Source organism: Melanostigma gelatinosum (assembly GCF_949748355.1).
Source record: "Melanostigma gelatinosum genome assembly, chromosome: 10".
Classification (NCBI taxonomy): Eukaryota; Metazoa; Chordata; class Actinopteri; order Perciformes; family Zoarcidae; genus Melanostigma; species Melanostigma gelatinosum.
Genome location: NC_136643.1, coordinates 18,875,670 through 18,889,678, shown reverse-complemented (window position 1 = coordinate 18,889,678; position 14,009 = coordinate 18,875,670). Strand labels below are relative to the sequence as shown.

Here is a 14,009-nt window from a genome sequence, read left to right as displayed (position 1 = left end):
TCATGGAGACTGCGTGAGGTCTGTCACCACGGATACTGCCACTAACAACATCCATGTACTTCAGCTGAATGACGAGAGACACTTTGTGTTCATTCGTTAGTGAGTGTCTAAAACAATGTTATTACAAACCTTATTATCATTGTTACTTTTATGAAACCAAACTACATTTTCAATTGCTGACAAACTATTTAGTTTTTATTGTAATAGCCAGACATGGCAAATTATGTCTGCCATTGAGTTTCTGAGCATTTAAAAGACAGTATAAAGCGTAAAATCAAGAATACACCACCTGACTTTGCAAATCATTTTCTAAAGTCATGATTTTTTATTTACACCGCGCAAAGTGTGAAACTACTGCAAGTGGCATCTGCAAGACATTACATCACTGTTGTGTATTTTGTTCCAAGGAATTGAAAATTTCCTCTAAATATCGGAAGAAAATGAATAAACTAGAAGTGCAAATATGCTATATTGTGTAATGTATTGTTATCTGAATATGAAGCTACCTATATTGCAATATATTTCAATATCTGAATGTGAAATGACTTATATCGCGATATGAAATTTTGGTCATATGGCACAGCCGTACACTGACATTGCGTGTTGAAATGAAAATCGAATCACTCGATTGGAAAGGCACTTCATCCTTTTCTTTTCAACTGAGGGCAAAAGCAGGGCTGGGTTTCAGGGGAAGGAACTGATGTTGAGACACACACACATCTGACGATGGTTGTTGTACTGAAGCAGCCAGGACAAAGCAGTGTCATATTGCCATTATTACAACCTCTGATTTTGTTGTTTTCCTCATCCTCCTATTCCCATGCTGTTAGAAGACAGGATCAATTAAGTCTCGCCATCACAATGCAAAATCCATCTGGGCTTTTAAACACTGTAGGGGACAGCAGTCCCTATTTTATAATTCATCAAGGACTTTGGTCATCACTCCATCAAAATATGTATCATCCTTCCAGTGATTGACATCTAATGATTGTCAAAGGATTGATTCATGTCGTCACACACACAGACAGACAGACACACACACACCGTCTGTTGCAGGGTGGTTCCGATCATTGTTGTGCAGGAGTTCAGAAAATGCTTAATCCTGACTTTCATGTGAGAAAGAGTGGGAAAAAGAAAGACAGAGAGACAAATAAATATGGAAGAAAGCCACAGAGACGGATGGCGGGAAAGAAAGACGAAGTGAAGCCCAGTAGCAGATTTGCATTATTTACAGAGCTTGTGTGCTCTCTATCTCCTTACAAACAGATTACTGACACAGGGCTGAAACCGATGAGACACATAATCATACATGAGGTGCCCTGCAAGCACCACACAAATACAATATCATCCCACAAAAGCCCGATTAAATGATGCTCCTCGGATAATAGGTGGTGGTGGTATTACCTACAAAAGCCCCACCCCCCAACCTCGGCTCTCTTTCTGCATGTGCGGTGGGAGTTATGGAGATAAATGAATCCTGCCTCTCACCACAGGAGGGATATCACTTGGTTAGGGGGAGGCGTCGTCTCAAATTCAAATTGTTTGCACAATAAGATGCTGCTGGGAAAGTAGGCCAATGGACAAGCCAACAGACAAAGCAAAGTAGTTATTACGACTAAAACGACAGCAGGGCATCTCAACCCTGTTCACGCAAGATATTACCGTGGGCATTCAACTTCATTCTGGGTGGTGACATTGGAACCAAAATAAGTAAAAATCTAGATGTAAACATGTCCAAGATATATTCACGGTTCACATAGGTTCCAATAGGCTTTGAAAGTCCTTCGTAATGTATGCCATTTGGGTAAAATGACATCAATTCATCACAAATGGATGCAGGAATGTCTCATTTGTGTCATAATTCAATCTATTATTGTGCTTGTCTATGATTTTCTGAGTTTCGCAGAACAACAAAAACATTGCCAAGTCCTTACATTTGATCATTGTGTCGCTTGTGAACTCAAACAAGAGGCAAGGCTTGCTCTTCTGCAAAATACTTAGCCATAAGGACATTAGCAAACAAGTACAGTGACTTGACAAAGAAGAAGAAGCACATGATAATGATGGATATGCAGCATAGATTCTACTCCACTGTATTTCATCTTGAATATTTAAAGGTAAAAGCGGACCTTTAGATATGCTGTCCGTCATCATCGGTGAAGGAAATGTGTCCTCATGTCCGTAAACTTGAGCCATACTCATCCGCATGCCACAAAGATAATAACCACTGTTTTTTAGTGATCTAATCTGGAAATGTAAACAAAAGAGTTGAATTCAAGCAACAATTTAGCCACAAACCATTGCCAGGATTATTGTGTGTGTTAAACAAGTGAGTCAAGGTGTTTTCACTTATTCCAGCTGGACCTGAGCAGCATTCACACTCTCCAACACATTGTATGAACAGACCGAAAAAATAAAACACACTCTGCTGAACACTTTCACAAGTGACCCTCGGCACCATCCAGAGGGCTCCACCATCTTGTAATGAGTCTCGCACACATGGTGCATTTGGACATGTACTGCACAACACACCAAGATGACCAAGATCGAGAAGCTGGACAACAATTTAATTGGCGGCTTGCTGGCGCTTTGCCGAGGACACTTTAAGTATTTCCCACATCGTCCGTCATCAATATATGAACAATTAACGAACATCTTACATAATACCTACAAAATTGTGCAAAACTGATGCACGCTTTGATTTTTCATTACCAGTAAATGCTTGGCTTGCACATTTGCTGGGTGTGCAGTAGGTGACCAGGGGGAGATCAATGGTTAATTCCTGTTGTTGATTGTTCAGCGGGTAGAGAAAATGGCTCAATTAGTTTGTTCACGTAGCTACAGCTTGTGTCTCCAAACCACCCCCTACCCTTCCACTTCATCCACAGAGCCACTCCAAGTGTCTCTGAATGAGTGCATGGCTTCAAAAAGGCCCAGCAATCTTCAATATCAGGCCACATGACCGTTGGAGGAAAACAATATGAAATTCAAGGAGGCGGAACACATGTATGCAAGCAATTATTTTGATGGTAATCGCTTGTTATGATTTTTTTTTTTACTTTCTTATTGCAGTGCGGGGACGAGTTTTATTAAGACTGGGAGGCAAATAGCAAACCAATGATCAGAAAGAAATCCATATTAATGAGTTTGTGAGACTGAATTAATACGTGCTGCGTGGATTGTTTAATGAAGAAATATGTAGAAAAACAGAAGTACTATAATGAATGGTTGACTTGCTCCGGTGTTGGAGGACTGCATTATCGGATATCCTCACTACTGTTCATTCTTTTGTACACTGAAGAAGATCCATGTTCTGAACTGCTACCATCAATACACACAATAAAACTCGATAGCTAAACTTCAGTCCCTCTGAGGGAGGTATATACACGTAGACGTGAAGAAAAACCAGCCGACTTGAAGAGTTAGATAGAGAGTTAGCGCGAGATAAAGAAAGACACTCAAACAGTCGGGCAATTACAGTAGATACACAGGTATTCAATCAGAGAGAAAGGGGCGTTTCTCCTCTCCTCCAGCAACGGGACTGGGGATTTTACACTGGGTCGCCACCGTAGTGTCTCATTGAGTCCGAGAGCTTATACTTGGTGTCGGCTGAACGCTGCTATTAGCTCAGTGCGACAGAGGGGGAAAACTCAGTGGGAAGATGATGATGCATTCTGGGTCAAAGAGGCTAAATGCTGGGGCGCAGATCCTGCTGTACACCCCCAGCAGCAGTGGAAGGCTTAAGTTGTTGCTAGGATGCACTCAAACTGGGCGACATACCAAAATAAGCACACGTGTACAGAAAGAAGCATGCTAAAAACATATTCACAAACACACGTTTGGCAATAATGAGGCCCTCATGACCATACGTGTCTTGAGAACCGATTGCATTACCAGTATATGTCACTGATTTGAATCCCTACGGCATTCGGGAAAACTACTTGGAGTGACGGATGTTATGATGGGAGAATGAAGGACATCTATTTTATTCGCCATCATCCGTCAGTGTATCCGTTCATCTGTCATGATAGATGATGGCTACTGAAAAAATAATAAGAAAGAAAGAAAATGTAAAGAGTGTCTACAATATGGTTGCAACGGTTGAATAGATGATGCATGAATTAGTGAATAGAACTATTTGATGAACCCACTCCAGAGGCCACAGCATCTTCAGCACTCCTCCTGAAAAAAACACAGACTTAAAGCTGAATTGGTAAATAAAGCAACAATAAGATTTACGAGAAGATATTTTCTTTGTCTTCGAGCGATCCCCATGTTGCCACATAGCACTGCGTCAATCATTGTGCTCTGAGTTGCTCCGTTGCCGACAGGAGGTGTCAGGACAGCAAATCTCTGCCTTTGCTCAACAAATAGGTGATCTCCCCTCCCATCCATCATCTGCTGCTGCTGCTGCTCAGTTCCATCCTTGCCCTCCAGTCCCCACTGTTGCCAAGTAAATGCTTGCAGATTCCAGATGTAAAGAATGTTTGTATTTGGGTGTATTTGCATGTAAGTGGTGAAAAAATATGAAGATAAAAAGAAGGAAAATGTCTATGCATGAGCATGCAATAATTTGTATGCATAGGTACATTTGTTTGTTGGGTTTTTCTCTCATCCTTATGACAGACAGTTCTTTGTCAAAATACTGCAAATGATCATCTCTCGAAACACAATTTGTGATGTTCCACAAGGGTCAGTCCTGGGGCCACTAGTCCAGAAGATTTGTATTGAACTTCTATTAAGTGGAGGCTCTCAAACAAGACATATTTAGAAAAAAAGAGTAGTCATAATTGAAGAAGTGGAGGACGGGCTATATTGACTTGTAATCATTAGTATGAGTCAAGCTCTGTGGGAAGCACCTCAAGAGCTACTGAAGACATTCAACAACTGCTTTATTAGGCTGAGTACCAGTACTCCGTGTAGAAAGTACATTACATTTCACACTTAAAATTGGTGGAAGGTCCCATCAATCTATAGATGTCACCCCTTGGTGGTGTCATCAAGAGTCAAATCATCTCTTAAGCCATCAGGCAAGAAACCGGGTCATCTTTGACTGAAAGTAAATGACAAGGCTCATGTTAGCCATGTCACCAAATCGGAACTTTTCTCTTCCTGAGCAACACAGAGAGACTAATGCACACTAATATATTGAGCCGGGACATCGAACCGCGATCCTCTGATTGAAGGACGGCCCTGCTACCCACTTAGCCACAGTCGCCCTCTATTCAGTGTCATATATACCAATGAATTCCTTTCTACAAGATCTATAGCGTGAAGCATCTGGCAGCATGAATAACAAACTTCATGTCTCCTTGAAGGTCATCGGATGGAGTACCTCCCACACAAATGGCATGCAATTGTAACACTGTTAACGCAGTCCCCAAGCGAAATAGTGTTCAACTTCAAATGTAATTGCACTTTTATGTGTTTAACTATTGACCTGAAAAGAACAACTGCATTAATTTGACTACATAAAAGCGCTTTGCGAGGTTCACCAGAGCGATGGCAGCATTGGGATTAGACTCTGAGCACACTGCGGTCAAGAGCTGCAGCGTGGGCTGTGTGTGTGTGTGTGTGTGTGTGTGTGTGTGTGTACAATACGTGTCTCGCATTGATGTGTTGGTAGAAGAGATCTGGTGAAGGTTTGCAGAGAGCGAAGCATGGTAAGACCAAAACAATTGCATGGCACCATGTTAGGAGATTGAAATAAAACTGGAATGAAAGATAGAGGAAGATATAAAAGATTGAACAGATAAGAACTCAGCCATGAGATGAGTGATTTCTTTGAGTACCTGAGTTCTAAAGTGCAGAATTCACAGTATTATGTCGCTGCATATGCATATGGAGACACACGGGTCCACACATTGGATGAACATTTCATTTTAACATGGTGACTGACATTCATGGCTGAGTGGCCACGGCAGCCACGCGACGTTCACATTTTCGGGGTAATGAACAACCTCATCCATCTCAATGCAAAAACCATTAAATTCAAAAAACTCTATTTTTTCCTGCCTGGCAGTCTAGTCTTTAGACGGAAAACAAGTTGCAAAATCTCTTATGAAGGCAATTTTAAAAAAGTCACATTGTCAAAAACAACGGTCGTAAATTGTCCTGAGAGTACTCAGGCCTGGATGCTGGACTTGTTTTAAATTGATTTAATTGAAGCTGTTACTAGAAAACCATTTATTCACTTCTCTTTAAAATTAACACATTGTTCAAATCTTAGGAACGACATGTCCTTTTTATCCTTTGTGTCGTTCTGAAGGAGAAATGTTGAAATATTTGCTGAGGTATAGTCGTTGGCATGGGGGCGCCAGCCATGGCCCCCATCCCCCAAACATACGCCTCTCCTCCACCAAGACAATTGCATCCACAGGCAGCTGATTAAATTTGGCCCATCCCTCATGCAATTGTTTCCTGAGTCTTTATGAAAAATGGCGGAGATTTGGGGATTATGGAATTATAACGTAGCAGGGAAAAGCATCTGCTTAAAGATGAGACGAGGAAAGACAGGATTGTTATGGTTATTCAACTCAAACTGTGATACAGCCCTGGTAATCTGAGCATTATGGGTAGGACAGAGGAGGGGGAGAAAATAATATTACAATGAGATAAGAAAAATATAAAAGGAAAGAACAACAAAAACATGAAAACAATTAAATGAAGAGACAAAAAAAGACAGAAATTATTTACAAGGGGACAAACAAGTGAGCGATGAAAAAAAAGGACCTTCAATTGCTGCTGCTGCTGCTGCTGCTGAGGGCCACTTAGCTTATCAAGGCTGATGCGTGATCGGCCTGCCAGCTGAATTAAAATGAGCCGCGCTCTCTGGAATGGGTAAAACTAAAAGGGTCTGAGAGAAAGAGAAGGAAAGATGGATAGACTGAGAGGAAAGAGAGCATATCTTACCACAAGCATACCAAGTATGTTGGTCGTACCACAGAGGAAGTCTTCAGTCAGTGCATTATTCGCTAAGGTAACAACACGTCATCGAGGCCTTGTTTGTCCAGGCCTACTGAGACATTCAGTAATACACTATGGGCCACGGCTCTGACTTTGTTCACACAGCACTTGTATGTGGTGTGGATCAGCCAAGGTGAGACAGTCGACCCAGAAGAATGTAAAGTAGATTTAAACTGAAATTACGAGGCATTTATAAAGCACCCACATCTGCCAAAAGCTGCACATAATCGTCTAAATTGTTATTTTAATAACAGGGTTGTGTTACAGTGTTTTAGGGTTCAGAGGGTCAGTGCTGATATCACACAAGGGGCGTGCTATGGTACTTGTTATGAGTCACTACTATAACAGCTGGGAGATGCCATGACAGACCCAAGAAGAGCCATGGCAAAGTTTGAAGCAGTGTCACTCTCAAAACGCAAAAGTGGTGTGTGTAACAAACTTTGCCCCCCATCCTTTTTACTCCTGGAATCAAAGATGAACTGCCTTCAGCTTAAGACGGCCATGCGTTCAGTGGTGAGTGGTGGTAAGCTTTCTTTTTTTCAGTTGGTACACAACAAAAAACATTTCACCTCAAGGGGAGACTGTCCACCCGGTGTATGACGTCAGCCAACATGTCTCAGAAAACAACTGTGGAGCAGATGCTTTCAGACCACATCCATGACCAAACCGGCCTGTTTATGTGCAATAAAATGTTGCAATAACAGACTATAATAAAAAAACAAAATATGACATTATCATAGAGGCAACACCTGCTAGATGTGGTGCAAACACAGAGCTTCAGAAAAAATACCATTGATGAAAGCCAGATCTTTTTAGCACTACAACAAATAGATGTACCGTGGAGAGGTGGCAAAGATTTAAAAATTTGTATTTGGTAAAGTCATGCCTGGTGTTGCATGTAGTAACACCCACCCTATATCTCTGGGGACCTGCGATGAACGGAAAAGTCCTTTTCATGTCCCATTACCCATCGCTGCCCCCATCAATAGCTGCTCCACTTACCCAAGGCTTTGGCCTAAGAGGCAAAAAATAAGCATATTAATTATTAAGCTGCCAGGGGAGAAAGGGGAGGAGTCGTAGGGTCTGAGGGTAATCTGTGTGTTTGTGCCTGTGTGTCGGCACTGAGGCAAGGTTTTTTAAATTGTTTTGGGAGCACTGCTTCTTTTGAAACTCGTGGAAAGCAATCCTCAATGATAGCAATTTAAATTGGTGTTTATAGCTGGAAATCTCAGGCCTTTTATCCAACTGTTTAAGTATGCACTGTATATATTGTCAATATACAATCTGCTGAAAGATCCACAGATTAACCATCATCCGGGACACAAAGTCTATAGTTATTGGTAAAGCAACACACTCTACACAGCATGTCATATGGAAAAAGGAAGGCAACAATTATTACAAAGCAAAACAACATAGTACCGAGTACAAAGCTTGTATACACACTAACCACCTCAGAAGACAGACTTCAGAACTTGTTTATATGTTTAACACCTCACATCTTTAACGGGGAGCATTTCATATCACCTAAAGTCCACAGCCTATCCATTTAGGCCTCAAAAGTAAGTTGATAGAAAGTGACATTTTCCTCAGTGGCTTTTGAATCCCACTGAGCTACCATTTTGCTCCTCTTCTGAGAAGAGCACTGATCACCTCTGACATCAAAGACCTGTCTGAAACACAGTCTGGCCTTCAGATTCAAAGTCAGAACTGCATGTCAAGCCGAGATGGGAAAGCCGCAATGGCAGCCATCCAGTGACAGAAACTAAACATGACAATCACAGTGTTTGCTTGGAATCTGCAATCATATCTATGGCAGACATTTCAGAAACAGAACAATAAAGAAAAAAGAGTAGGTACAGCACACACTGGACAAGAAAATTCAGACTCAAAAATGTATGAGAGGGTGAAACCTTTCATTTGTTGTTTATACGTGAATGTTTGTCTACCTCTGCTTGTCTAGATGTCTCTGCAGTGTGACAAAGCAGTGCTCACACAATCAGTAAAGGAATACGATTGAATAAATGATTGAAGTAGTTTAGAGAAGAGGACTAGCAGTGTTTAAGCGGAACTGAACTGCATCTAGAATCGTGTTAAAATGGCTAAAATGTACAGTACAAAAACATGAGACAACTTCCATGATTTAAATTGGTCCCACGTTGGTGATATACTAGGTAGACGAGATTGTTCTTGCCAAAAAAACAATGGGGGCACTGGTCGTTTGTTCAAGGTGGAATCAGTATATTTCTGAAATGGCACTGCAAGAACTCCAGAGAAGGAGGTCAGCGCAGAAAGTTGGGCATACAAAGTGTGTCAAGTCCAACACCAGAGACCATTGTTTGCTTCCGGTCACATAGCAACCTTCAAAGTTGATTTATTTTACTTCTTAGAGGGAAATATTACCCTTAAAGCTGAGAAGATAAAATGTGCAATATATATTCTATATTTTTCTCACTGCAAACAAGTCACATCAAACAAACAAAAACAACTTTGACTTAATTCTACTAACACTCATTCTATACCTTGTGCTGAAACAACACGGTGGAACTCAGTGTGGAACTCAGACACGGTGGGAACTCAGTGAACAGCGTCCTTATGGTCTCTGAGCTGGTTTTACATCTACATCATGGCATCTAAGCCACAGCCCGGGGGGATGGAAATGTTGGAGAAAGAGAGAGGACTGTGTTTTGATTATTAATCTGCATTCAAATTCCTTCCACGCCCACTTCAACTTTTAATGAGGTGAAAGTCGACTCTCTCTCCCAGTGGGCCGCAGAGGTTCAGTTTGGAAGGTAATATGGGGTATAGTCATGTTTAGGCAAGACTGGATTATCTCTAGCTGACAAAAGGTGAGGCAGAGGTGGAGACTTGGGCTGGACAATATTTCTAATGATTGAGTATAGTTAAGAGTCCTTCTAGGTTGGTTCCTAATGCAATAATGAGCTTAGGCAATGTACAACCGGTTCTTTGTCCCAAAGCGTCAAATAGTGCTTCTTGGCGCCTGACACCGTTACACGGAGCCCTTTCGTGGCTGCATGCGACACAGCTAACTCCAATGTAAACACACCTGCATCATTATTACACTGTCAGAGAAACTGACCACTATTCCACACAAGCTGGATGGTTCAAACAAACACAGGACTTGACCACTGTTTGTATCACCGCTACCATGCTCTTTTCCTAAACTGCAGTGGTTTTGTTGCATCAACAAAACAAAATAGAGTCAAATATGAAAGAAATATGATAGGAAGGATTGTGAGATTAGAAAAGTGAGGAAATTATGGAGGATGGGATTCCTGATCTATGACCTGGGTAATACAGGGCCTTCATGGCCAGAGGTAGCCAACGGTATAGAAATTCCTAACATTTAACCGAATGCGGGTACAATTTAGAAGCATCCTGCCATGTTAGGTCTGTGAAGCAAAACGATGAACACAACTGACTTTGTTAAGAATTTCAGCCCCATTGTTCCATCTGGCATAAAAACTCAACCACCTGCTCTCACTAGTCTCACTATCTCTATCACACAGTGGTGTTACAGAGCAATCAATTAGCACCAACCACCACTGAAGGCCCGTTCCGGACTTCAATTTAACATGTGCCTCTTCACCATCCACATTAGGGGCTCACAAATGTGACAATATGAACGTCGTCCTTCAAAAAGAAAGTCCCTCTTGCTCCCGTCCTGGTGTGGTGAAATATTGAGTTTGACACGAGAGTAATTGCATTGGAAGTAATCAATTAGACACACAATTGAAGGAGACCTGAGGTCTGTGGGCTGCCAGGCAAAGAGACTCGACTAAATTCTGGTGACGTGCACTGAAACAATCTCGCCTGCCTCCTGTGGCATAATTGCTCCTTCTCTCCCTAGAAGTTAGACGGTGGGTGGAAGTCCCAGGGATCAGGAAAAGGCAGCGATTGAATGCCCCCCCCCCCCCCCTCTCAGCAGTTCCTTGTCTGGGGTAAACACACCGAGTCAAATCGTCCCTTTCACCTAACCCCATCCCATCTCATCCTTTCCCTGCCTCCCTTGTGCACTGAACAGGACGTGCTCAACAGATGATGCGAGCATTCACTGAGTTTTTTTCCACAAAACAATTGCAGTAGGCTTTGGAGAACACAGTAGGACTGTACTCAAACGGCCGTTGCGCACAAAATGGTACTAACATTACACTGCATGCGTTTGTGTGAAAGGCATCAATGTAACAAACCAAAACAGCTAACTAAAGTATGATGAGAGAGACAAGAGCCAAGGAAAGAGGGATAAAGAGATGGAAGAAAGACAGAAAACGGGGTCGATAAAGAGAGAGCAGATGGGCCATGAAGGAGTTGATAACGCCTTGGCGTAAAACACAGGCTTGTGTACATGCATGCAACGGGAGAGGATCATTCAGCAGATGGGGCCTCAGATTGGATGCTTCATTTTGGACAGACGCAGTGCAGGCGTAGGGTGGTTAGAAAAATGAATCAACAACACAAAACAAATCTGAAAAAAAAAGATACTGGATGAAATGAGGGAAAGGGAGGGGGGGGGGGCAGTAAATGTGTTAAATCAGAAAGCTCATCTGTGTTGTGCTCCTTATTGAGACTGTTATTATTTTGCCAGGGAAGCAGGCTGTAATTACCATGTGAAAGCACAGAAGCTGCCCGGGGTTCATGTGAATCCACACGGAAGTGCTGGAAATGTTTGCCTAAGCAGGAAGGAAGACACTGCGGGTCAGCGTGCATCAAATTACACATTAGGAACTTTGAGAATGTCACGAGGTGGCTCTGTTTAACCTTTGCCTTGCTCTAGGAGAAAAGGTAAAAAAGTACTTTTAAGACCTGCAGTCTTAAACACTCTTAAAAAAAGCTTTTTGTCTTCAGCTTCAGGTGGGAAGGGAGTCCTCACAATGTAACATATTCAAGTCAAGTAATATCAAACACACACTACAACCAAACTTTCCACATAGGAAAGAGTCTTTTACTATTTCTTATTCACGTCTATACACCCCTGTGCACACAGACACACACTATCCCTCAACTTTTCCCCAGCTTGACTGTGCCTTATATTTCATATTCATGAGGATAACTTGGCTAAGCTTGATTGAAAGGTGCATCGGAGGGAGTCCTATCCCCGCTCAGCCAGATACCTCCTCCACTCCATCCTCCGGTCCCCTCAAATCCAGAGAGTCCATTCACAGCTTGCCGAGAGTGCACCAGAAAAATCAATACGTGCAACGCTACAATATACTAGCGACAAATTGATTTCATCCTAAGGCAATTTCGACCCGAGTACAAATGCGGGTGGGTTTTAGCACTGAAGGGGTCTTTTACTGAGCCTTCCCTCGATTAGCCCTTCATGTAGTTAATACATTTTATCCTCTTCTATGTGTTCCTTATGGATGATATCGATCATTTTACACTTCTCCTGGGAGCTGCTGGCAGAGGAACGATGGACCAATGTGACAGCAACATCAAAGGCCTTTTAATGGATGACTAGCCTCGGACTCACTATAGCAGTCGACGGAAGGAAAGAGTTTTCATGTACTGCTTGATGTACAGTAGTGGATCTATCTGATTGTTTCGGCATATACCCTTCGTCAGCAGTACACTGTAGAATAATGGCACCTGCAACACAACAAACTGGGACCTAATTTACTTTTTCAATCTCCCAGCAAGAGCTTGTTTAACTGTCAGAACCGTCTTTGCAAAAATCGGTGATATGATAGACTCTCCAAGTTTTTTGTCACAAGTAGATACGTTATTTCAGGTTTTACAAGTCCAACATTTTGGAACTGACCCTAAAAAGCCCCAACTACCCAAATTGACATGCGTATACACATTTAAAAAGAAAAAAAGACTGAAATCTGATGAAAAAAGAATGGAATCTTATGGTAGTAGGAAATACACTTAATTAGGGCCTCATACTAAATGCGGTAGAGTCGAGCAGACCCAAAAAGAGAGAGAAAGAGCCTACATGATGATGCGGCAATCACTTCGGCAAATCACTTCACAGTTCATGCTCTCGCTGATCGCGAGGCGGCTTAGATCCACTTAGGTATTAGATAAATTGACACAAGACCTCAGGAAATAGCAGCTGGATACAATTAAACTGCAACATTAGGAGCTGATTTTGGGACCCAGGTCTTGGTTATTAGGAACCATGGGGAGCATTGGAGACCTCCATTTGGTTTGTTGTAATAACACCATATCAGAACATCTGCAAGTATCTCATTAGAATATTTTTTCACGAACAAGAAATGTTACTCTGCTATTAAGAACAAGACGTACGAGGGAGTTATGCACAGATTCAGACCATGGCTGTTGTGCATAACTTTCCCTCCACTTCATGGCTCGAGGCCATGGACAGCACATCAAACAGCAGCTTCTCACAGAGTTCAGCCCCGGCTCCCTCGGCGCCGGTTTCAACTTGGCACCACGATGAAGAGGACCGGCTTGGCAAAAAAGCTGCTCGTGGTGCCGGACAAATGCAATTCCCTAAGTGTGGCGCAACATGCAAGAAAGAATACAAGATGGAACATAACACACACAAGCACATACTGTTTCTGTGCATGCGGTCATGGAAGGCTGTGTCGCTCCCTTCGTCTCTGAGGGTTCACCAGGAAGGAAGAGTTGAAGAGAACAATTGAATTATTTAGAAAGAAGGATTGGAAGCAGAAGAGACACGAGAGCAGTGCGAGGCGTCTTCCTCACAAATCCAAATAAATACTAGTCTAAGAATGAATTGTACTCTTTCGATACAGAGATAACCTGTACATGTTGATATTGTGTCATCATGTTGCCTCAGTGTCTTCTTGACATACTTGTAATCATGCTTGAATGTAACTTATTCATGCCTTGTGTGAAATAACTTCAACGGAAGCATTGGGTGGAAACAAGCTTCGGTGTACTGTGTGCCATCAGTCCGGCGTGATTGCACTGGGAGCTCATTCCCGTTAAAAACAACATATATATGTATATGTATAAAAAATAATTTCAAAGCACAATTTACTGACATCACTCATCAACGAGGACACGTGTGGCACTTTGGTGGTGCTCCCTAA

General features: G+C 42.2%; 1 protein-coding gene across 1 annotated transcript in view; it reads right to left on the bottom strand.

The window, feature by feature from the left end:
- erbb4b (erb-b2 receptor tyrosine kinase 4b) overlaps positions 1-14,009 on the bottom strand; it is a gene marked incomplete at both ends in the record, with an annotated part of 248,119 nt that overhangs the window by 82,960 nt on the left and 151,150 nt on the right. The gene's annotated exons all lie outside the window — the stretch shown is intronic.